The following is a 23,475-nucleotide window of genomic DNA, read 5'->3' as shown; positions in this document are numbered from 1 at the left end:
TACACCTGGTTTAATTCCAAGTTTGAGATTGATGCCATCTAATCATGTACCTGCTAGTGCAGATATGTCAGCTGAGGGACAAGATAGCTGAACTGGAGGGAATATGGGGAGTTAGTGTGGGTGAACCTGAACAAATGCAAAGCAGGAGAGCACAGAGCTAGGCTCTCCCTTTTAACTCTCTTCCACAGACTACTCTGAGGTGTGATTCCCTTTTACAATCCTCTGGGAAGTGCTGAATGCCAAGTAAACATGCCCATTGAGCAACCTTCTGAGTCTGTTTCCAGCTCACTGTGTTTCACGTCTTTCTTTGCCCCTCTTCTCTTTCTTCCTCTATCTTACCACACACGTTTCCACCTCATTAGGCAGCAACATTTTGTTGCTTCAGGCTCTGCTTTCTAGAGAACCCAGAATAAAAACACATTTGACGAAGACATTATATTTTAATTATAACAGAAAAAAAGTCCAATGAACTTATAGAAAACAAAAATAACATATGCAAAAATTATTGAATTGGGTCATTTGAGATGGCTATTCGGACACCATTATCTTTTAGACTACAAGCAATAAAGTTTCCAATTATACCCTTGTATAAAAGCATGGTCTGAATAATAAAATATACTTAATTGGATTCATGACTTTTAGACAACTACCCAAATAATATGAATTAATGACAGCGTAAACTTGGTGGGAGGTCTAAAATATAGAGTCCTTGAACAGATTCATGTTAATGTTTATCATTGACAGAGATTTGAAAAACTAAGCTGAATGTGTAAATAATAGGAAATGGAGAGAAATATATATTATAAAATTAAAATTCAAAATATTCTCTTTCTATAATGTGAAGCACCTCCATCTTACAGTGAATGCTAAATATATTGTCAAGGTCAATTTTAACAAAGATAAATCTAAAGCCCCAAATTTTGGTTCAGAAATTCAAATGTATAAGAACTGGTTAGAAAGAACCTATTTCAGCAGCAAAGATTAAATCTAGGGATCTTAGTTGGTAAAAAAAAAAGCAAAACTCATGTGAACACCTTAAAGAATCGAATCCAGTCTTATATCCTATTATTAGGAGTACTTTATCCAGATGATACAAAAGAAATAGTCTACCATTCTATGTTTTGTAAGACTGTTTGTTCAGAAATACTTTGTCCAGCTTTCGGAGTCAAGGAGAATTGGAACGTTGTCAAGACAGTCGACATATATAGGAAGATTAAGTCTGAAAGATTAAAGATCTGAAAAATGTCATATGAAAAATAAATGGTTGAAGGGACTAGGAATATTTGATCTAGAGAAGCAAAGACTCCTGGAGGATTTAACAGCTACCTTGAAATCATCAAAGGGCTATTATGAGAAAAAGATACAGACTTACAGACTTCAGGTCATTCTAGAGAAATTTCCAATGATGCTTTAGGTCATTCTAGAGAAATTTCCAATATGATGCCCAGTCTTACGTGGCAATGACCTCCTCATCATTAGAAGTATCCAAATAGAGGTTGGCTGGCCATTTAATTCAGATGTTATCACTATGCAGTATGAGTAGAATAGTGGAACAATGGCCTCTAAGGCTCCCTTTAACTCTAAGCTACGTGCTAGAGGATCCTCAAAATATCCTCCTTTAATTTTGAAACTTTGTGAATCATTATCACGTGAGGCTCACCTCAGTGAATTATTTTTTAAGTAATGAAAAAAGTCCCACAAATTTTCAAAACTTAAGACAACTAGTGAAGTATTTCATACAATTGAACAAAATATATATATTTTTAAATGTCATGGGCAACAAGAAAGCATTAATATTCAGGCAGAGAATATGCACAGTGCTGATATAACTAGCAGAACTGAAATTTGGTTCAGGTGGGGAAAAACATGTCTGAATTTTTAATTAAAGTTGAGGCTATCACAACTAGGGTGGGGATTTCAAGGGGCAAGAGGGTAGCACAGGGATTTCTTGCCCTAAATACCAGAGAATGATAAAGCCAAGGGCATGTGTATAACCCAAAAACCTAGGTCACCAAATCCAGGAGGGGAATCAGAAGCATTTTGCAATAGAAAGACATCACAAACAGCTATCAGAAATGAAGTATGATGTCAAGACTCTGGCCAGGGAGATAAAAACAGGGTCTGGGTAACAGCCAAGAATTGTATTCCCGGGATGCCCATTTAGAAGTTTTCTGAGATTGGAAGCTCATAGCATGAAAAATTAAAAATCAATGAGACTGAGGAAGATAATTTGTTTTATAAACTGTTTTTCTCAAGTATATGAGATTATAACCTTCCTTTTTTTTGTGGGGGGGTGTGGGGTATTTATGTATCCTTTTATAAAATAATGATAATTGCAAATTTTGCTTTGTTCTGTCTAATGCTCTCACTGGCAACAGGGAGTACTAACAAACCTGGGCCAACCTCTTCATTTGTTTTCCTTTTAATTTCACCAGTCTGTGAAATTTAAAAATCGGGAAACACCTGGCTCAGAACATCAATTTGTGTTTGCAGTTTGATTTTGTGAGGCAGTCAGGGTGATATGTTTAGACTAAAAAAGAAGTTTGAAAATAGTCAATTCATCTGGTAAGTGCAATCAATAACTGTACAAATTATTTCCTACATGTCACAAAGCTTTATTAATTTTCAAATATTCAGATTTTTAAAAAACATAAGAATATTATAAATACTACATAGGGTTCTTTTTCATTCCATTTTGTTTTACTGTGTTCATTAACTGCTTTGATGAATGCGTGGTGACTGGCTTTATTGTTCTGTGAGTAGTACATGCTCATTTACAGCACTTAGGTGAGGACAAAAATTAAACTTAATAATTTTCAGTACTTAAATTTAGCAGAGAAACTAGTAAACATCATTACCCACATATATTTCTTTTTTTATATATAAACTTATTAATTTGTTTTTATTTTTGGCTGTATTGGGTCTTCGTTGCTGTGCACGGGCTTTCTCTAGCTGTGGTGAGCAGGGGTTACTCTTCGTTGCGGTGCGTGGGCTTCTCATTGTCATGGCTTCTCTTGTTGCAGAGCATGGGCTCTAGGTGCACGGGCTTCAGTAGTTGTGGCACATGGGCTCAGTAGTTGTGGCTTGCGGGCTCTAGAGCAGAGGCTCAGTAGTTGTGGCACACGGGCTTAGTTGCTCCCTGGCATGTGGGATCTTCCCAGGCCAGGGCTGGAATCCATGTCCCCTGCATTGGCAGGCGGATTCTTAACCACTGTGCCACCAGGGAAGTCCCCACATATATTTCTAAATGCATAAGAACTTAATATTTGAATCTCAAATAAAATGTACCTATGGCATAAAATTATAATTTAAATCAGGCAACTGTGACTGAGTCCTGCTGGGTACTTATTCCAACCACCGTATCAATTCTTTTGAAGATTAAAATAAATCATTAATATGAACTCTATGTATACTCACATTTGTAAAATTTAAGAGGCAGTATGTTAGCCATTAGGCCACAGATAAGCATTATTTTTCTGAGCCTGATTCCAAATCTCATTATGAGAAAAAAAATAAGATAATGTACGATACACAACTGTGACTTATTTTTATCATTGAAAATGATAAATTTTCATGTCATGTCACAATGCTAAAATAAAATCAAGCATAATTTAACTTATAATACTAAGAAAATAATTCAAAATGCATACCAGGGCTTCCCTGGTGGCGCAGTGGTTGAGAGTCCGCCTGCCGATGCAGGGGACATGGGTTCGTGTCCCTGTCCGGGAAGATCCCACATGCCGCGGAGCGGCTAGGCCTGTGAGCCATGGCCACTGAGCCTGCGTGTCCGGAGCCTGTGCTCCGCAACGGGAGAGGCCACAACAGTGAGAGGCCCGCATACCGGAAAAAAAAAAAAAAAATGCATACCAAAGTCTTACAGTGTTTTACATTGTTATCTTCACTTCTCGCTGTGTGTAAATATGCCATAAAACAGAGTTCCAATTGATAGAATACTAGATAATATACTGCCCACTCTTATTTCCATCTAACCACCAATATTAGATGTACATATCAAAAATTAAAAAATTAAAATATGACATAACGTTCATATGAGCATAAAAATACCATTTCTGCAAGAGCTAAATTAGAAGCCCTAAAATTATATGTGTCATTTTCTTATACTAACATGTTCCAAATTAAGAAAACAGCATGTTAAGTATAAATCTTAATTTATGAACTGCCTTTGGGAATGAAATAAATTCTGGGTGACTAAGTTTCTTTAAAAATAACTTTGCATTTATTATTTTAAGCAGTATTGAAGAAAACTTTCACACCAGCTCACCACCATACTTTCAGTCTGATAATGCAAGTGTCACCCAAAAAAAGCTAGTTTATCATATGACATTTATATTAAATCCTTTCATTTTTCACATAATTTTCCCCCTAATCCTCTGCCAAAATACGAGGAAGAAATATAATCTTTTCTCTGCATAATTTTCCCCCAGCAGACTGCCACTGCCAGCAGTAGTAGATTAATAACAGATGCTCAGTGACTCTTGGAGTCTTACTGGTGTTAGGCAGCACAGAGCCTAAGGTTAACACAGAGGTCACAGGTTCTTCTGCTCAAAAGACCTACAATAATATTTTGCTAGATCTACCTTCCATGAAACTTAAAAAACATAATGTCTTCTCTCAGATTTATGAAAATTCCCAGGAGTTTATGGTCACAAATCTGACTCCAAGCTTCTTTTCCCAATACTAACTCAGTTTAGAGAAGCATCTCCATTTCATGCATGTTATTTTTGTTCTGCCTGGTGCCAATCCAAATGTAGAAACCAATAGTCTTCCTTAATTTCTACAAAATTTCTACGAAATAAATGGTCTTTAATTTCTACAAAATTCTACAGAATTCATTCATTCAGCTTTTTGTGTGTCTAGCAAATTCTACTAAAGATGTGAGGTATTAGAAATATTTACATCACAGAAAGACAAACAACATTTTATTATTAGGCAGTCTCTTTTCTCAAATACCTTCTCCTTCCTTAGTCTTCTTGTCTCCCCCTTCCTTCTCCTCCTTATTACGAATTCCCAACTTTAAAAAATGTATAATTGTGGCTCTTGCCTCCTACCGTACTAGTTTCCCTTCATTCTAGCTTCCGTTTTTCCTCTTCTATGCTCTTTCCCCTATGCTATTTCTTCTTTGCCCCTCAAGGGAGTAAAATAGAAATAACTCATTTTTTAATGCAAATTAGTTCAAATGCTCTTAACAATACTGCCTATTACAGTGACTCTAAAAGCAACATCAAGGTAATTCATTTAGAATTCAAAAGTGTTTCTTAGTTTAAAGGTCCCCATCTAGAATTCAAAATTACTTGGAATAATAAAACCTTGAGTCGCTATGATTCAAATATCTCCTGCTAAATGACCTTGATAGGGAATAAATTCTCTGTAGATGACTTCAGGCAAGTAATTCCTACCAAAAATTACACATATCTCAGAGAGTTAGAGAGATAAGCCAGTTAGAGGCACAGCATACAGGCAGAAATCAAGGTTCATGAGCCCTGGATGTGCTTATATCTGTGTTCATCTGAATCAGATATTCTTACTTTCCCTTTGTATGTGCAAACAGTGGGTTGCAGGGAAAAATAGTTATTAAGATTGTCCTTTAAAGTTCCGATGAGTTCTTCAGCAATTTACTCAGATATATATATATATATATATATATATAAACTCTTTTGTCTATTGCACTACAAGCAACCAAAAAAAAAAAAAAAAAAAAGCAGGCAAGTTGATTACCACTTTCAAGCATGAAGGAGTATCATGATTCAGAATTAACCTTTCTGGTCGTCATAAACAACCAGAAAACTAGAAAAATATATGGAAAAAAACCTATTTTCAGATATTGGACTGCAGGTAGTATAGGACCGTGATGCCAGAGAGAAGTAAAACAAATGAGGTAAACCTTATAATTTCCCATACTTTCTGCCTTGATGTAACTTCCAGACAGTAGAATAGAAAGGAATGACCTGAAAAGTCTAGAGAAAGAGCTCAGATTTCAGGAAGGCAGAAGTGTCTAAAATTCCCAAGGCAGAATACCTGAGAGGAAAAATCTATGCACAGAAAGTGTTCTATACATTTATTTTGGGGTCACTAAGTCTGTGGCTGAATAGCAATCCGTGCAAATGGGTGGGGAAATCCCATGGGGCCAAACTAGGAAAAACTTCTAGAGAAAGAACAATTTCAGAAAGCTGTAAGATGAGAAATTCCCAGAGCTCACATAGGGCCTGGAATTATTCAGGTTGGCAACAGCAAGAGTAAATGGCCTCAGTGAACACAAAGTGTATTCATTAGAAACTACACAGAGGCCAGATATCAGAACTGGGGCTAAAGTAAAGGCTATTCTATCTGTACTCACACTAAAGGGACTTTAAAACGAGTTTCAAGGGCTTCCCTGGTGGCGCAATGGTTAAGAGTCTGTCTGCCGATGCAGGGGACAGGGGTTCGTGCCCGGGTTCGGGAAGATCCCACATGCCGCGGAGCAGCTGGGCCCGTGAGCCATGGCCGCTGAGCCTGCGCGTCCGGAGCCTGTGCTCCGCAACGGGAGAGGCCACAACGGTGAGAGGCCCGCGTACCGCAAGGAAAAAAAAAAAAACAAAAAAACAGTTTCAAAATGATCAAACTGATATATGAGTTAACCTTATTATCTGCCAGAACAAATTCCAGCACTCTTTACAGGAAAACAACAAAATCTCAGAAAAATAATAGAGAAAATCAATCCAAAAGATGAATATAAACCTCTAGATAGACTGATCAAGAAAAAGAAATGAGGGACTTCCCTGGCAGTCCAGTGGTTAAGACTCTGCATTTCCACTGCAGGGGGCATGGGTTTGATCCCTAGTTGGGGATCTAAGATCCCACATGCATGCAGCCAAAAAGAAGAAAAGAAAAAGGAATGAAAGAGAGCGAGAACTTAAATTACCCCATGTCAGCGATAGAATGAGAGGATATCACTAGAGACCCTACAGATACTAAAAGTGTAATAAGTTATGAACAACTTCATGACCATTAATATGAGAATTTAGATGAAATGTCATGTGCCCATCCTCAACCAATCACTTTAAGGTTAGAGAGTGTTTTGATTGGCCCAATTTTGGTTATGTGTTTACCTCTTTCTTTGAGGGTTTAGATTCACTCAAACCACATGGATTATGTGTTTAAGAGAGGTACTGACAATGTTTTCTTAGGCCAGTCTCCCAAGACAATAGAAATTAAAAAAATAAACAAATTGGACCTAATCAACTTACAAGTTTTGCACAGCAAAGGAAACCATAAGAAACAAACAAACAAAAAAACCAAAAGACAACCTATGGAATGGGAGAAAATATTTGCAAACGATGCGACAGACAAGGGCTTAATCTCCAAAATATACAAACAGCTCATACAACTCAACAACAACAAAACCCAATCGAAAAATGGCAGAAGACCTTAATAGACATTTCTCCAAGGAAGTCATACAGATGGCCAGTATGCATATGAAAAGACGCTCAACATCATTAATTATTAGAGAAATGCAAATCAAAACTACTATGAGGTACCACCTTACACCGGTCAGAATGGCCATTATTAAAAAGTCTACAAATAAATGCTGGACAGAGTGTGGAGAAAAGGGATACCTCCTACACTGTTGGTGGGAATGTAAGTTGGTACAGCCACTATGGAAAACAGTGTGGAGGTTCCTCAGAAAACTAAAAATAGAATTACCATATGATCCACCAATCCCACTCCTAGGAATATACCCGAACAAGACTATAATTCAAAAAGATACATACACCCCTATGTTCACAGCAGCACTGTTCACAACAGCCAAAACATGGAGACAACCTAAATGTCCATCAACAGATGAATGGATAAAGAAGATGTGGTACATATATACAATGGAATACTGCTCAGCCATAACAAAGAGTGAAAGAATGCCATCTGCAGCAACATGGATGCAACTAGAGATTATCATACTAAGTGAAGTTAAGTCAGAAAGAGAAAGACAAATATCATATGATATCACTTATATGTGGAATCTAAAATATGGTACAAATGAACCTATCTACAAAACAGAAACAGAATCAAGACAGAGAACAGACTTGTGGTTACCAAGGGATGGGGAGGGGAGGGAGAGGGATGGACTGGGAGTTTGGGGTTGGTAGATGCAAACTATTACATTTAGAATGGATAAACAAGGCCTGAATGTACAGCACAGGGAACTATATTGAATATCCTGTGATAAACCATAATGGAAAAGAACATAGAAAAAGGATGTATATATGTGTATAACTGAGTCACTTTGCTATATAGCGCAGATTGGCACAACATTGTAAATTAACCATACTTCAATAAAAAAAATTTTTTTTAAAGAGAGACGTACTGAGTAGGCAAAGAAAACATACGTCTACGCTACAACAATTGTCCATGTTTAACCTTACCATTTCATCTTCTGCATTTGTATCATTGGATAGTCACTGTTTTGAAGTGAATTTCTCCATGCCTAAAGGCCACATCCTTCCTACTTAGGAAGGATGTAAGAAATTAGCCAATGAAATGCCTTGCCTAGTTCATGCTCCATAATCTTTCCAGGGGCCTTTGACATCTTCCACAGTTCTTGAGACAAACTGATAACTGGTGAAAGTTAAAAACCTGCAAGTCCAGCTCCATCCAAAATCTAGGATCAATCTTGAATTTGGTCAATGGAAAATTAAGAAATTTAAACATTTTAGCATGAAGTCTCTACAGCTAATTGTTGTTTTTTGACCTTGGGTTCATGTACATCTTTCATATGCATTTTCTTTGTCCTTGACATCGTGGCCCAGCACTGCACTCAAGTCCCTAGAGTCTAGGAAATGGCTCACCTAGGTCTTTCTAGTACTACTATTCTAAACCCTCAGCTTTATAGTTGGGCCCTACCCCATGAGACTTGACTCCTCTGAGGACAGCTCATGTTCTCATAGTCAATGAGCCTTGCTCTCGTACTGAGACATTCCGGGATGTATCTGACTGTTCCTCACAGTCTAGATTTTATACATTACCAAGATATAACTAAAGGCTCTTCCTCAAAAAGCTTAGGATTATTAAATGATCTACCTTCCTGGAAATTTTATTTCTGAAAATAAATTGAATTAGGATGTAAGAGTATGAAACATTTGTACAACTGACACAATTTTTAAAAAATTTGTCATTATTTAAAACTACCTAGGGGACTTCCCTGGTGGTGCAGTGGTTAAGAATCCGCCTGCCATTGCAGGGGACACGGGTTTGATACCTGGTCCGGGAAGATCCCACACGCCGTGGAGCACCTAAGCCCGTGCACCACAACAACAGAGCCTGTGCTCTAGAGCCCAGGAGCCACAACTACTGAGGCTGCATGCCACAACTACTGAAGCCTGCGTGCCTAGAGCCCGTGCTTTGCAACAAGAGAGGCCACCGCAATGAGAAGCTCGTGTACCGCAACCAAGAGTAGCCCCCGCTTGCTGCAAGGAGAGAAAGCCCGCGCACAGCAACGAAGACCCAACGCAGCCAAAAATAAAATAAATAAATTTATTAAAAAAAAAAAACTACCTATGGGGCTTCCCTGGTGGCACAGTGGTTGAGAGTCCGCCTGCCGATGCAGGGGATGCAGGTTCGTGCCCCAGTCCAGGAAGATCCCACATGCCGCAGAGCGGCTGGGCCCGTGAGCCATGGCCGCTGAGCCTGCACGTCCGGACCCTGTGCTCCGCAACGGGAGAGGCCACAATAGTGAGAGGTCCGTGTACAGAAAAAAAAAAAAAAAAAAAAAAAACCTCCTAAAAATGTCTTAAAGAAAATGACTATCTCTATATTAATGCATGAATATTCCTGGCTTTGGCTACGAGGGCAGACTAAAACACAATTTCATTTGATCTCCATGCCACTCTGCAAGGTAAATACTAAAACTCTCTTTTCATAAATGTGTAAATTAAGTAATTTGACGAAGTTCATAGATTATTGAAATTCAAACTAAGTTTGTAACACCACTAATTTCATGGATTCGTTATCATAAAAATTATTAAATAAGATACATGCAAACAAACCAAAAAAGAGACTTCCATAAAATTTTAATTCTATTTAAACAAATGAAGAGCATCACTAAATGCTATGGACTGAATGTTTGTACCCTCAAAATTTCATATGCTGAAATCCTAACCCCCAAGGTGGTGGTGTTAGGAGGTGGGGCCTTTGAGATGTGATTAGGTCTTGAGGGAAGAGCCATCATGAATGGGATTAGTGCCCTTATAAAAGGAACCCAGAGAGATTCCTTGTTATTCTGTCACGTGAGGACACGATGAAAAGATGGCTGTGTATGAACCAGAAAGCCAGCCATCATCAGAAACTGAGTAAGCCAACACTTTGGTATTGGACTCCCCAGCCTCCAGAACTGTGAGAAATAAATTTCTATTGTTTATAAGCCACAGAGTCAATGGTATTTTGTTATAGCAGCCCAAACAGACTAAAACAACTGATCTCATGAATTCATTAGTTATGGCTTCTAAACGTCATCAAAAAGCAAAGATCAGATGAAATCATTTCAGTATAAGGATTCTGGCCAGTAAAGGAATGATGGTGCTGATTGCAAATAAATGTCAGTTGGATCTGCTACAGTTCAAATATGTCTCATTAACAGGACCTAAAAGATCTCTTTGAATTCAGGACATTATGGGAAATAAAAATATTTTATTAATAGAACTTCACCACCTCATGGACTGAATCACACACAGTTTACTGACAGTTATAGTAAGCATAAATATATACAAATACACAATTAATATAGTTACAACTACTTATATTGAGCTTTTCATCCTCAGAACAGTGTTTGGCATACTGTAGGCATTTTATAAATCCCATGAATGATTAAAACACTAAATGCATGATGAAATAACATGCTCTGATATTAAAAACCAACTCTGTATTACAAGACTTTGTTGAAGGCTGTAGGTAAAGTGTGACTTCTATAATCCCTTCTTAATCCCTTCCATAATCCCTTCTTCTATGATTCTAGTTGTGTAGTTGAGTACTTTTTAACCTATTTGTCTGTTCCATATTGCTCTAAACTAAACATCCTGTCATCAGTTTTTATATGATCAGTTTAGAGAGCTTTCTCTGAGATTGCTTAAACCTGTCTTTATATCAGTCTTGCTGCTTCGTCACCTTCATACACCTGAATCATGTAAGTCAATGTGACCTGAGAAAGTCAAACACCAAGAGAGTGGTGACAAGCACTCTCTTCCTGGCTAAATTCTAGAAAGGCTTCTATCAACTCAAGGCCATGTCCCTCGGTTAATGAGTCCAGCTCCTTTAAAATGCCTGCTTGAGAAAGCTCACTGCTACCAAAAGAATTTGCTGATTGTTTCAATCAAAACCTCACTATGAGCTTCTTATTGCCTTTTTCTTAGAGAATTTACTTTAGAAAATTCACAATTGTAAATCTTTTCTCTATACCTTTGAGACTGATCTTCTACAACCCAGGAATGTCTTTCTCAAGGACCTGGAAACCCTCCCTTTGAAATGTGATCATCAAGAAAGATAGGGCCCCTGGCTTCCAATCTCAGTGCAGGGTAGGAGTCTGACTTCCTTAGGTGCCAGTTAGCAAATAGAGCTAGCCTAATCATACAGATCAACCCCCTCCCCCCACAACATTCCTTTAGCACACTGTGGCATTTTAAAAGCCTTTCACCTTTTGTTTCAGCAAAGATGAGCTCAGTTTACACTGAAGTCTCTCTGATAATGCAGTAGCCAGAATAAAATCTGTCTTGCCACCTTTAACAAACATCCAGCTGTTTCTTTTATCATGGCCAAATGTCTTTGTCTCATATACAACCTTGCCTCCTACTTCACTCAGGAAATTTATATTATCAGTGGTAACCACCCCCAGCTTTCTGATTCCTGATCAACATACTTGTGTACACTAAGACACAATTTTGGTCTTCTTCTGATTTCAGAGGTGGCATCTTTCCAGTTCAGGGCTGCCACATTTACATAGCAATGGCATTTACTTATCTTTCTCTCAGCTGGGGCCTAACTTTATCAAGTCCTCCCTTTTATATATTACTTCTTTAAACTGGCTTATTCTTCTTCTTCAACTATCAATATGCATAGGGCCTTCCATTCTGAAAAGATTTTAAACTCTCCCTGATTCTATGGTCTCCTATTTTCATCATATTTCTTCTCTTTTTAGCCATGATTCTTCATTGAGTTATCTCCACTTTTCAACTCTCATTTTTTAATAACCACCCATTTATCATTTCACTGAAATAGAGCCTCTCAACAAATATCATGGAATTGCTCTAATTACTATAAGCCTCCTAAATGCTGATCTCAAGGGAAAGTTAACAGGCCCTATTTATTGGGTCTCTGTGTTGCATTTATTTAATAAATTTATTTTATTTATTTATTTTTGACTGTGTTGGGTCTTCGTTGCTGTGCACAGGCTTTCTCTAGTTGCGGTGAGTGGGGGTCACTCTTCATTGCAGTGCATGGGCTTCTCATTGCGATGGCTTCTCTCCTTGCACAGCACGGTCTCTAGGCCCATGGGCTTCAGTAGTTGTGGCACGCAGGCTCTAGAGCTCAGGCTCAGTAGTTGTGGCACATGGGCTTAGTTGCTCCACAGCATGGGGGATCTTCCTGGACCAGGGATCCAACCCATGTCCCCTGCACTGGCAGGCAGATTCTTAACCACTGCGCAACCAGGGAAGTCCCTGTGTTGCATTTAAATATGCAGAACATTAACACATTCATGAAATGTTTCACTTACTCCCTTGACTCTGAAGCAATACACTTTGCCTTCATTTTCATTCTCTTTCAAGGACTCTTCTTTCTCCACATACATATAACAAATAGCCTTCAAACTTCTAACCGTGGTCCAATTCTCATCCATTGATCCCTCTGTGAACAATATGACTAGTCTCATAGTTTTGTTACTTATTGTAAAAAATTAATTAAATGCAAGCAAATAAACCAAAAAAGAAGAGAATCCACCTTAAAAGGTTAATTACATTTACCAAATAACTGACCTCAATACATTGTTGAGAAATAGAAATATTAAAATGGCAACAGAAAATTCAGCTGAGAAACATCTAAAGGGCATGTGACATCAAAGTCAGAGATGGCTGAATTTTGACCATTCTAGTTATGAGCAAAATTCTAGTTATTTAGCCAGTTTTAATTTAAAATAACCTGTGTATATATGAGTATACTGATGATTCTGGTATTCAGAATTATTTTCAGTTTCAAATGATAGAAACCCAACTGAAATTGGTTTAAGCAATAAATCAGCTCACTTAATTTTTGAAAAGTTATGAAGCAGATGTTTCTGAATTCAAGCTGTCAAAGCGTGCCATGTCTCTTTCTCAGATCAGTTTCTCTATGTGATAGGGACAGAGTAAAGGGTCAAAGTAGGTAATTAAATAGTTAACCCCACTAGGAGATTGTAAGTAAAGAAAAGAAGTATGGGAGACCCCCATAAGTTAATGATCACTCAAGAAAGCAGGCTTGCCTAGCAACAATCCATGTAACAGAAGCATGAGACATGCCCCAAAACAATAAAACATTGGTGGCATGAGATCCACATCCTGCCAAGTGAGCTCAGTAAGTTAGTGACCCCTAGGACATGCTCTCTGCACACATAAAAAATAATTCATGGAAAGGTGACATTTCAAAGTGAAAGATCCTCATTGTACTGAGACCTGAAATAATTTTTCCATAGTGCTATGACACTCCCAGCTTGACCATGTAGGGACAAGAAAACTCTGCCATCTGACATAGAGGAGGAACTAAGGATGGAAGCATGGTGTCTACTCAAGAATGAGGAAGAAGGTGGTCTTTTCCCCCTCCCCACATTTCTTTTGATTATAAAACTGTAGTCTACTAAGTTCTTGGGACATGGCACCCTTTCGCCCGCCCTCTTGTAAGCCTCACGAGCATCCTATTGTAATAAATTACTTCTTATATATCACTTTGCCTCTCGCTGAATTCTTTCTGCACTGAGACATAAAGAACCGGAGCTCCTCAGAGCCCCCTGAAACGCCACCCAGCAGTTTCATATGTATCAACTTCATTTTCACGCTGAATATCCTCAACTGGTAATCAAAGTATGGTCAACTCAGGCTTATATCTTATCAGGTAAGCACCTATACCTGAAAGAGAGTGTAGTTCTTTCAATATATTCAACAGAAGTTTCAAGAAGGGTTCTCAACGGCCTGGTCTGTGTCATGAATCCATCCAGGATCATTTTCTATGACCAGAGGGTCACAAGTTCTGAGTCACAATCTCAGTCAAGGTTTGAGAAAATTGTTAGCCTGGATTAAGGAAAGTGGAGAATAGTTTCCTCAAAGGTAAATCAGGGTGATGTGTTGTCAAAAAACTAACCTATGATGAAACCTGGAAAGTCTTTTTTTATCTTCTCAACAACAGAAATTATTCATATCTTATGAAGGATAAACCAACATTCAGAGGGAATAAATTCAGTCACATAGTAAAAAGCAGGATTGAACTTTAATTTCTATTTTCCACTCTAAAGTCAACGTTCTTTCCACTATTCAATGCTTCCGATTCTCCTGCTCAATGGGAATAAGAGACCCCACATTTTTCAGAGGAAAGAAAAGCACTTTACTTAAAGCTTCAATTTATGCAAATGCAAGTATATAGTTCTTAATTCTCATGTTCTCACTTATCAGATTATTACAATGTACATCAAACTAGAAAGAGGTACTAAGACAGTCACAGAGTCAATATTTTAATGAACAGCTTTATGGCCTTACTCTGGCTTTAATATACATAAAAATCTTCCTCAAATGGTCTAGAAATTCTTCCCATCTTGATCATGCCATAGTCTACAGGTAAGAAGCAGCACCCTCTGTGCAAAGCTTGATGTCATTAACATCACCATAGCAACACATCCCTGCAATGTGGAGGTGCAAATTTTTTCCTGAATATTAATCAGCTACAGGGACAATCTTATTTACTATCTCTGGAAAGTAGTGCAGATCCACCTAAGACCACTAACAAACATCTAGTGCTTGTTTCCACTAAACAAGACCATAAGATTTTATTAAGAAAATAATTTTTCCCAAACCAAAATCTGAAACCTTCTATTCCTAGAGCATATCATGGGATGTACACATTTATCAAGTGTACTCTAAACTTTTTTTTAACTGCATTCAGGTTATATTTCCACATATTGGTTCCCAGATAACTTTTTTTTTTTAACTGACTCCTTCAAAGGCTATTGGTTGCTGAAAGATTTATGCTTAATAAAAATGTCTTGAGAAAGAGGATGTAAAATGAGTAAGAAATAAGAAAATCCATCCAAATTATATTTTAAATAAGTAAAAATGCATATTTTTCAGGCAAACCTATGGTTGGACCTCTCAGGACTCATTTAAAAGGAACAAGAGTTCATTTTATTGAGAGAGGTAAAAGTGTAGTGGAAAAAACACAACTCTGAAGTGAAATAAACTACTATTTAAATCCTAGAGATGTTAGAATGGTTTAATATATAAAATCAATAGGTATAATTTTCCAATGAAGTTTGAAGAAGAAAATGATATAACCATGTCAACAGATAAGTTAAAGCATTCAATAAAATCTAACATCTACTCCATAAAAATAAAGTCTAGCAGAGAACTTACTCAAACCTGATAAAAACATACCTACGAAAACCTACACTAAACATTATAACTAATGATAATAAGAATTATTTACAATCAAGAACGAGGGCTTCCCTGGTGGCGCAGTGGTCGGGAGTCCGCCTGCCGATGCAGGGGACGCAGGTTCGTGCCCCGGTCCGGGAAGATCCCACATGCCGCGGAGCGGCTGGGCCCGTGAGCCATGGCCGCTGAGCCTGCGCGTCCGGAGCCTGTGCTCCGCAGCGGGAGAGGCCACAACAGTGAGAGGCCCGTGTACCGCAAGAAAAAAAAAAAAAAAAAGAACGAGACAAGTATGCTTGCAAATTTGCTGGTATGAAAAGTCTTCCAAGAAAATAATAAATGAATGAATGAATAAACGGCATAATGTGTGATAATTTTATGGAAAAATTATAAAACTTTAGTGAAGTATTAAAGAAGACAAATAATGGGTAAACATATTCTGCTTATAGACATGAAGGCAATATTTACAGATATTGATCCTTCCCAAATTGATCTATAAATTTATGTAATTCCAATCAAAATCCTAACAAGAAATTTTCATAGAAAATAAGCTAATTTAAAAAAATTTATAGAACAGTAAGAAACAAAAAAAAAAAAAAGAAAAATATTCCAAAAACTGATGATTAAAGAAGGGGAACATTACCCAACAAAATAGCAAGATTTATTAAGCCAAATTAGAGAGCTGGTAGTAATTCATTGATTTAAATGTTATACATTGATTTTTTAAAAAAATAAAACAGACCAATAGAACACAATCTAGAACTCAGAATCTGACCAACACTCATGAAGAAATGTGCTAACAAAGATGGCATTGCAAATCAGTGGGGAAGGGGTAAACTATTCAGTAAATGGTGCTGGGGGAAAACTCCATATAAAAAAGTGAATCTGGATTCCCTACCTCACACTATACATAAAAACCAATTCCAGTTATATTAAACATGTAAATACAAAAGAAAAAATGCTAACTTTCAGAAGAGACTGTCATCTCCCTCTCCTGCTGTCTCTGAAAGCCATCTGTGTGCTAGTTTGGTGCTGCCTGCCACCTCTTTTGTAAAACGGCAGCTAAAACTACTCCAGCATTCACCTTGGCCAACAAAAAGCCCATGTGTGGAGTCAAGACTGAGAACAAGGATCAAGTTAATTTGAAGTGGCAAGGCAGACACTGCAGTGCAGTTTAAAATTAAAATGTTTATACCACTTAGTAGACTAATGAAAACATATTGTGAACAACAGGGCTTTTCAATAAGGCAGATCAGCTCCTGATTTGGTGGGCAGCCAATCAATAAAACAGACACCCCTGCAGAGCTAGAAATGGAGAATGAAGACATCGTCAGTGTGTTCCAGCAGCAGCCAGAGAGTGTCTAGTAAACGGAGAAAGTGCTTGCTACTTTTTTCTAGACCTGTGCTCCCTGGTAAGGCAATGTATTCTAAATTAAAAAAACACAATTTGGTTTCAACACACTCTGACTGCTATGGTAGGTTTTCTTTAGTCTTTTATTTTCCCCTTCTTGATTCATTTTAATTGCATATAAATAAGTAATACATGCAAACAGGTACACTGCATTTTATTTCCCAAATAGACAATGAAATGCAAAGCAGGGAATAAAAAGTGTTACTCAGCTCTTATAAATTCTGATATAACCTTTACTCCTTTAAGCTTTTGTAAATAGTCCCTTGCAAATAAACCCTCTTCAAATTATCCTAATTTGAGTGAGACATCTGTTTTCTCAGACTCTGATTCATACACCCATTTTTCCCAGGCTTGGTACCAAATCAGAATGTCTGGTAGCAAAATCTGTATGACTGTCCGCTGGTTGGTGTAATCTGTTCTGGCTGAGGTCTGGGATTCTGAATCCTCAGAGAAGAGACCAGAATTAGATATAAGGCCCTAAGTGAGTTTCTAGGAATTAGGAAGAGAGGTAATGAAGTGCGTTTGGGGGAACCACAGTTCTATACATAGGAATATATTCACATAAAACCTACATGTAATCTATAGGTAACCAAATGGAAGGAAGCATATTATAAACACCTATTTATTCTGGCAACAAATTTCTTACTTTCTTGTATAAACTTAAAATTTTATACAAATAAACTTTGTTTGTGCATGAAGATATTTGTTAATAATAAGAAATTTATTTGTGGAGTAAAGTATAAAATCTTATTGTTTATATATTTTAACATAAAAATATGAAAACTAACCAAAAATTTTAAAAAATAAGATGCTATATTTCTCTGTTCTAAAGGTCCCTTTAACTTCAGGAATTGAAGATGATATTAGCTCTGTGGTTGCAAGGTCAGAAGCAAGGATATCAGACCCAGGAAATTTTGGTTCCTGAATGGCTTGTGAAGTTCAAGATCCTTAAGCGTGCTGATCACATCGAGGAGGATTTGTTTTGCTGTGTTATTTTTCTTTGCTGTCAGATCATTAGCAGTATTTAAATTGTATTTCTTAAGCACTCTGCTCTTCTCCAGCCTGTGTTGTTTTAAAATTTGTTTCTAATATAAATGACAGAAGACATTTCACAGCCCAGCTCCAACTACTTTCCCAGTGTCATCTCTTTGTTTATCCACCTAACATCCCTTCCCCAGACTCTCCCTGCTCCTGGTACAGCCAAACCTCAATACTTCCATTGCAGGCCATGTCACTCATCTTTCTTGCCTGTGTAGTACATCATGTCTCCTTGTCTGGAAAGCTCTCCCTCTCTTTTTCACTAAATCCTTTCCTAGCAGCTGCCCCTTGATATTTTCCTTCCACTCCTTTTCACGTGGAATTGTCCTAGGGTTCCTACATATGATGGAACCAGAAACTCCTTCCTTCTTCTCTATATCCTGTCCTGGGCAGGTATTGTCTGCTCTGCCCTGATATATCATATTGGCTTTTAAGTCAACATGCCACACATGTTGTGAGAACCAACTGTACGCTAGGTACCCTGCTAAGCTCTGGCAATACGAAGATTGCCGGGGTGACAGAGTAGAGAAGGTGGGAAACAACAGTGACCCAGCAAAGAAGCACATTACAACGGTCCATCCTGGAGGCATATGCAAAAGGCTACAAGTACACAGATGCCGTCAACAAGCAAGGTGATCAAAGGCCGTGCCCAGTGGGTAGGAAGGAATTAAAGACATTTCCTGCTGGTCCCAGTCTGCAGTCTACCATTGCAAAGTCACATTCATACAGTTTCTTTTCATTTGGGGGAGAAGACAAAAAAGTATCTTAGAGCAAGTAGTGTTTTCTGGTGGATACCAATCTTCCTGCAGCCCTTTTCAGAACACACAAGAGCCCCCTCTGTGGCTACATCAAATCCCCTATGACAGGGCTCACTGCACTAGGGCTCTCTCCTTCCTAGCACGTGGTATAGGTGCAATTTTGAATTTTTTAAAACCTGATTGCTTGATGATTTTCTATAATGCTGAACTGAACAGCCACAAGGCCAGGTCTGTGCTTATTTTTCCCATCTTTGTATCTTCACCTATCGCAATGTCTGCCCTGTTAAAATGCTCAATAAACAGGTCTCAAAGAAGAGCCAATAAATAATAATACTATTATCAGCTAAATAGCTACATAAATTTAGATGCACTGTCTCATGTAACCCTTACAGTAACCCTATTTTAAATATTAGGTAACTCAGCCTTTCAGAGCTGGGAAATGGCAGGTTTAATATCTAAATTCGGGTTTGTCTTGCCTTGCTGAAACCACACTCTTAGCTCTACCATCGTAGGATAAGATCCATGTCCTTAATGAAAAAAGGGGAGATGGCCGATACAGCAAGTCTCCAGAAACAGCAGGAGCCGGAAACGACAGACAGAATGAAGGGTCATTTTTAGCAAGTCCATCTGATACCAAATACAGAAATGCTGAATTCCTGCCACCTCCTATTCTACAATGACAAATTGGAAACCACTTAAGCATCCAAAATAAGAAAACTGTTAAATTATGACACATCTGTGTGACAGAATACTCATCATTAAAAGTCGTAAGAATACAGAAAATGCTCAAGATAAATCATTAGGTAGAAAAGGCAGATTATAAAACAGCCTGTACACTATAATTCAATTTTCTTAAAGTACATATTGCATATGTTTTAACATACACACACACTCACATTTTAGAACAATATACACCAAAATGTCAATAGTGTTATGGGTAGTAGAATTATAGATTTTAATTTTCTATTTTTGATTTTTCCATATTTTCTATAATTACCACAGCCTACTTTAAAATTCTTGCAAGTATAATTTATGGTAAACATATAGGTAAAATAAAAGAAACTAAGCCAAAATGTTAATAGTGATTTTTCTCTGTATGGTAAAATAATGATTTTATTTATTAATAATATTTCTGTATTAAAAAATTAAAGCAACAAAAGAGGTTTATAAGACTGAAACAAATTAAATTCCCCCTCGATATGCTTTGCTAATACTCAAGTTGCAAATAGAAGTATTCGCTGTTCCTTCCCACTGCTTCCTATGTAATTCTGCTACCCAAATTGATGTTCTTAGCAACTTCTATAACATATGTTCACAGTTGTTTTAACTTTGGAGTTCCAGTCATTTGTCTAACATATTTATATGTCTCAATGATGTGGACCCTAAAATAAACAAATGGTTTGCCTCCGTAACATTTCTAACATCCTAGAGTCCCTGAGGAAATGCTAGGTTTACTTTCACAGCCAGTTTTTGCCTTTGGCTGCTCTGGGTCCTGGCTTCATTCCCAGATTAGGTCTTGGCTTCTGCTAGGAGTCAACCAGCTACTGAAAATGCAGAGACTTAGAAGCCAAAAGACTGCAAAAGAAGAGCTTGAAGAGTCAGCCAGCCTGTCAGCTAGCCAACAGGCTGTATCTGGGAGGGGGTGGGGTAGGCAGCACAGAACCACCTGCCAACCATCAAAGGGATTCCAGGGTAGACCCCAGAACATCTGGGACAAGCTGCACGAAGGTCAGGGGTGGAACTGTTCCGAACCTGAATCCTGCCTATAACCTAACAACAATTCTTCTTATTTGATTATGTTCCACAAGGGTCTTAGCTTTTATCCCCTCCGTCCATCACGCTTTCTCCTTTTTCACAGGCTTCAGTAATAACTTCTGCCATTAGCAGGTAATAAAAGTCCTTTCTGTCTTGTTAACTGCCCCAGTAGAACATGAGTTGGCCTAGTTGTCCTAAAAGTCTGTATTCAGGGTAGAGTGTATGCCTGAGATGTTTATAAGTTCCTAATAAGATAGCAGGCTGGCCCTCAACCCTCCTACAAACTCTGGAAATCAGGCCTCCTAGGAAGTCCAAGAGCTTTACTAAAATATGAGGGTTGCCTCAGTCAGCTTTCTTGCATTCACAGATCCAGAGTATTAAGCAATAAAGAGCAAGAGTGTTGAGCAAACAACATATAGATGTGGGGTACTGAGCAATAAAGAACAGAGAACCAGCCTGTCCCAGGAATCAGAGGCAGCAGTTTCAAGTACAGCCTTCCCACAATCACCATCTCTAAGTGCAGGTGGGAGGAAAACCTCTCCCAGTGGAATCACTGGGTTAATACAAGCATTTTGTTTCAGGAAGAGTTTTTTCCCTTTCAGATGTGTCCTGCATTCTGCTTATAGATAGGAAGGCAAGTAGTGAGATCTACCTAAGACCACTAACAAACTTTATTTTACTCTAAATTTAGTTGTATTATTTTACTCTAAATTTAGTCTAGGCCAAACATTTAATTTTAATACTACTCCCCCTCATTTTCTGGTACGTTCTATATATCTACATATTTAAAAGTAAGTCCACAAAGAATCTCTGTGGTCTTAGAACTGTTTAGTGTCTTGACTGTGGTAGCAAATACATGAACTTACACAGGTGATAAAATGTATAGAACTTGGGCTTCCATGGTGGTGCAGTGGTTAAGAATCCACCTACCAATGCAGGGGACATGGGTTTGAGCCCTGGTCTGGAAAGATCCCACATGCCGCGGAGCAACTAACCTGTGTGCCACAACTACTGAGCCTGCATGCTACAGCCCGCAAGCCATAATTACTGAGCCCACAAACCACAACTACTGAAGCCTGCCCGCCTAGAGCGCATGCTCCACAATAAGAGAAGCCACCACAATAAGCCTGCGCACCGCAACGAACAGTGGCTCCCACTGGCCGCAACTAGAGAAAGCCCGCGCGCAGCAACGAGGACCCAACACAGACAAAAAAAAAAACAAAAACAGTATAGAACTTAAAACACACATATTAAACACCAATGATTGCAAGTAAAACTGGGGAAATCAGAGTATGATCTTTGGATTGTATATATGTCAATATCTTGGTAGTGATATTATTGCTACAGTTTTGCAAAATGTTACCATTGGGGGAAACAGGGCAAAATGTACAAGAGATCCTTTTACATTATTCTCACAACTGCTTGTGAAACTGCAATCATCTCACATTACAAATAATCTTTAAAAATAACAGTAAATCAAGCAAACAATCTGCTAAATAAAATATATTCCATCCCCCCCAACCTTGAAAAATGTACGTCATAACCACCTGGAATTCCGGCTTCAAATTTCAAGTTCTCTCATTCCTTGGAGTTTCACACAGGAGTGTGGCTGCCCCAGGATACCCACGGATCCCCAGAGTACCCATTCCAGGTGCACCCCTCTTCTTACCTCAGGCTCCACCTGCACTATGCAAGACGCCTGAAATGCACATTTGTGGCCAGGAACACACAAGCTCTGTTTACACCCCTCTCATCCCTCAAGCAGAGCCCCCATGGCCACCACAGGCAGGCTCCGAAAACAGGCTCAGAGTCCTATGCATGTGAAATTCTGGGGTCCTACGTGTTTGGAGGTAGTCTTTGGGGTGGAGCCAGAGTGCGGCAGGCTCTAGATGGGCACATCCCCTTGGCCCTCCTAACTCTTCACATCTTGCCAAGCACCATAGTCAGAAAGGGCCGGGAACTGTGTCCAGGGCACCGGCCTCTCCTATCAAAGACTAAGGTGGTGTCAATCATTATTACCATTTTATAAATAAGAAAATTGCGACTTACAGAAATTATGCCTCTCGCAACGATAACTGGTAGCAGCAGGTTTCCCGCTAGATTTGTCGGAGTCCAGAGACCTGTTGAAATCTGAGTGTAAGTCCATTTTACTGTCTTTAAGGAGTCGACGAAAGACCTTCCAATCCCCTCACAGCTATTGTAGTCATGAGCCAGATATATAAGCTGCCTTTTCAGGACTCGTGCAATTCATTTAATGGGACAGATTATCATTGAAATTGAATTCAACTGGCATTCACTGAGAACCTACACCAGTCCTTCAGATGCTGCTCATTATTTGCAGGGCCAGCTCATTAATCTTGATTAATTCAGGTGCCAAGGCTGCAACATTAAAAAATAGATGCTAAACTTAAATAAATGTTATGCAGTCACCAATATAAAGAGTAATACTTTAGCAGGCATTTGTAAGACACTTCTAAGCATTTTTCTCTATTTTTTCATTATTTCCAGAATGCAAGAATAGATTAATTAGCTCTTAAAGAATAGATTAATTATATAGGATGATACCCAAAGCATGCCCTCCCTTGCCCAGGCAGGGAAATAGAAAAGGGACAAAGATAAAGGTAGCCGTGGAAAGAAAGAGAAGTGGAGGAGAATAGCAAGAACCTTAAGAGTTTTAAATGCCTTCTAATTTGTCAACTATAGCCATTCCAGGACCTCTTACTTCTAAACTTTAAAAAATGTCAGAGGCTTGCCTGGTGGCATAGTGGTTGAGAGTCCGCCTGCCGATGCAGGGGACGTGGGTTCGTGCCCCGGTCCGGGAAGATCCCACGTGCCGCGGAGCGGCTGGGCCCGTGAGCCATGGCCG

The 23,475-nt window shown here is 38.5% G+C and overlaps 1 protein-coding gene across 2 annotated transcripts in view; it reads right to left on the bottom strand.

Annotated features, from left to right (window-relative positions):
• The window catches only part of LOC113629023 (protein unc-13 homolog C-like), a 305,901-nt gene that overhangs the window by 275,645 nt on the left and 6,781 nt on the right, over positions 1 to 23,475 (bottom strand). For both annotated transcript variants that reach the window (XM_027123065.1, XM_027123066.1), the window contains one exon: positions 22,659 to 22,729. The gene's annotated coding sequence lies outside the window, so the exon portion shown is untranslated. The remainder of the gene's footprint in view (positions 1 to 22,658; positions 22,730 to 23,475) is intronic.

This window comes from Aethalodelphis obliquidens, unplaced genomic scaffold (assembly GCF_003676395.1).
Source record: "Aethalodelphis obliquidens isolate GAN/ISIS:26980383/991018 unplaced genomic scaffold, ASM367639v1 scaffold26, whole genome shotgun sequence".
NCBI lineage: Eukaryota > Metazoa > Chordata > Mammalia > Artiodactyla > Delphinidae > Aethalodelphis > Aethalodelphis obliquidens.
The sequence above is the reverse complement of the archived record's forward strand: the minus strand, read 5'-3'. Positions and strand labels throughout refer to the sequence as shown.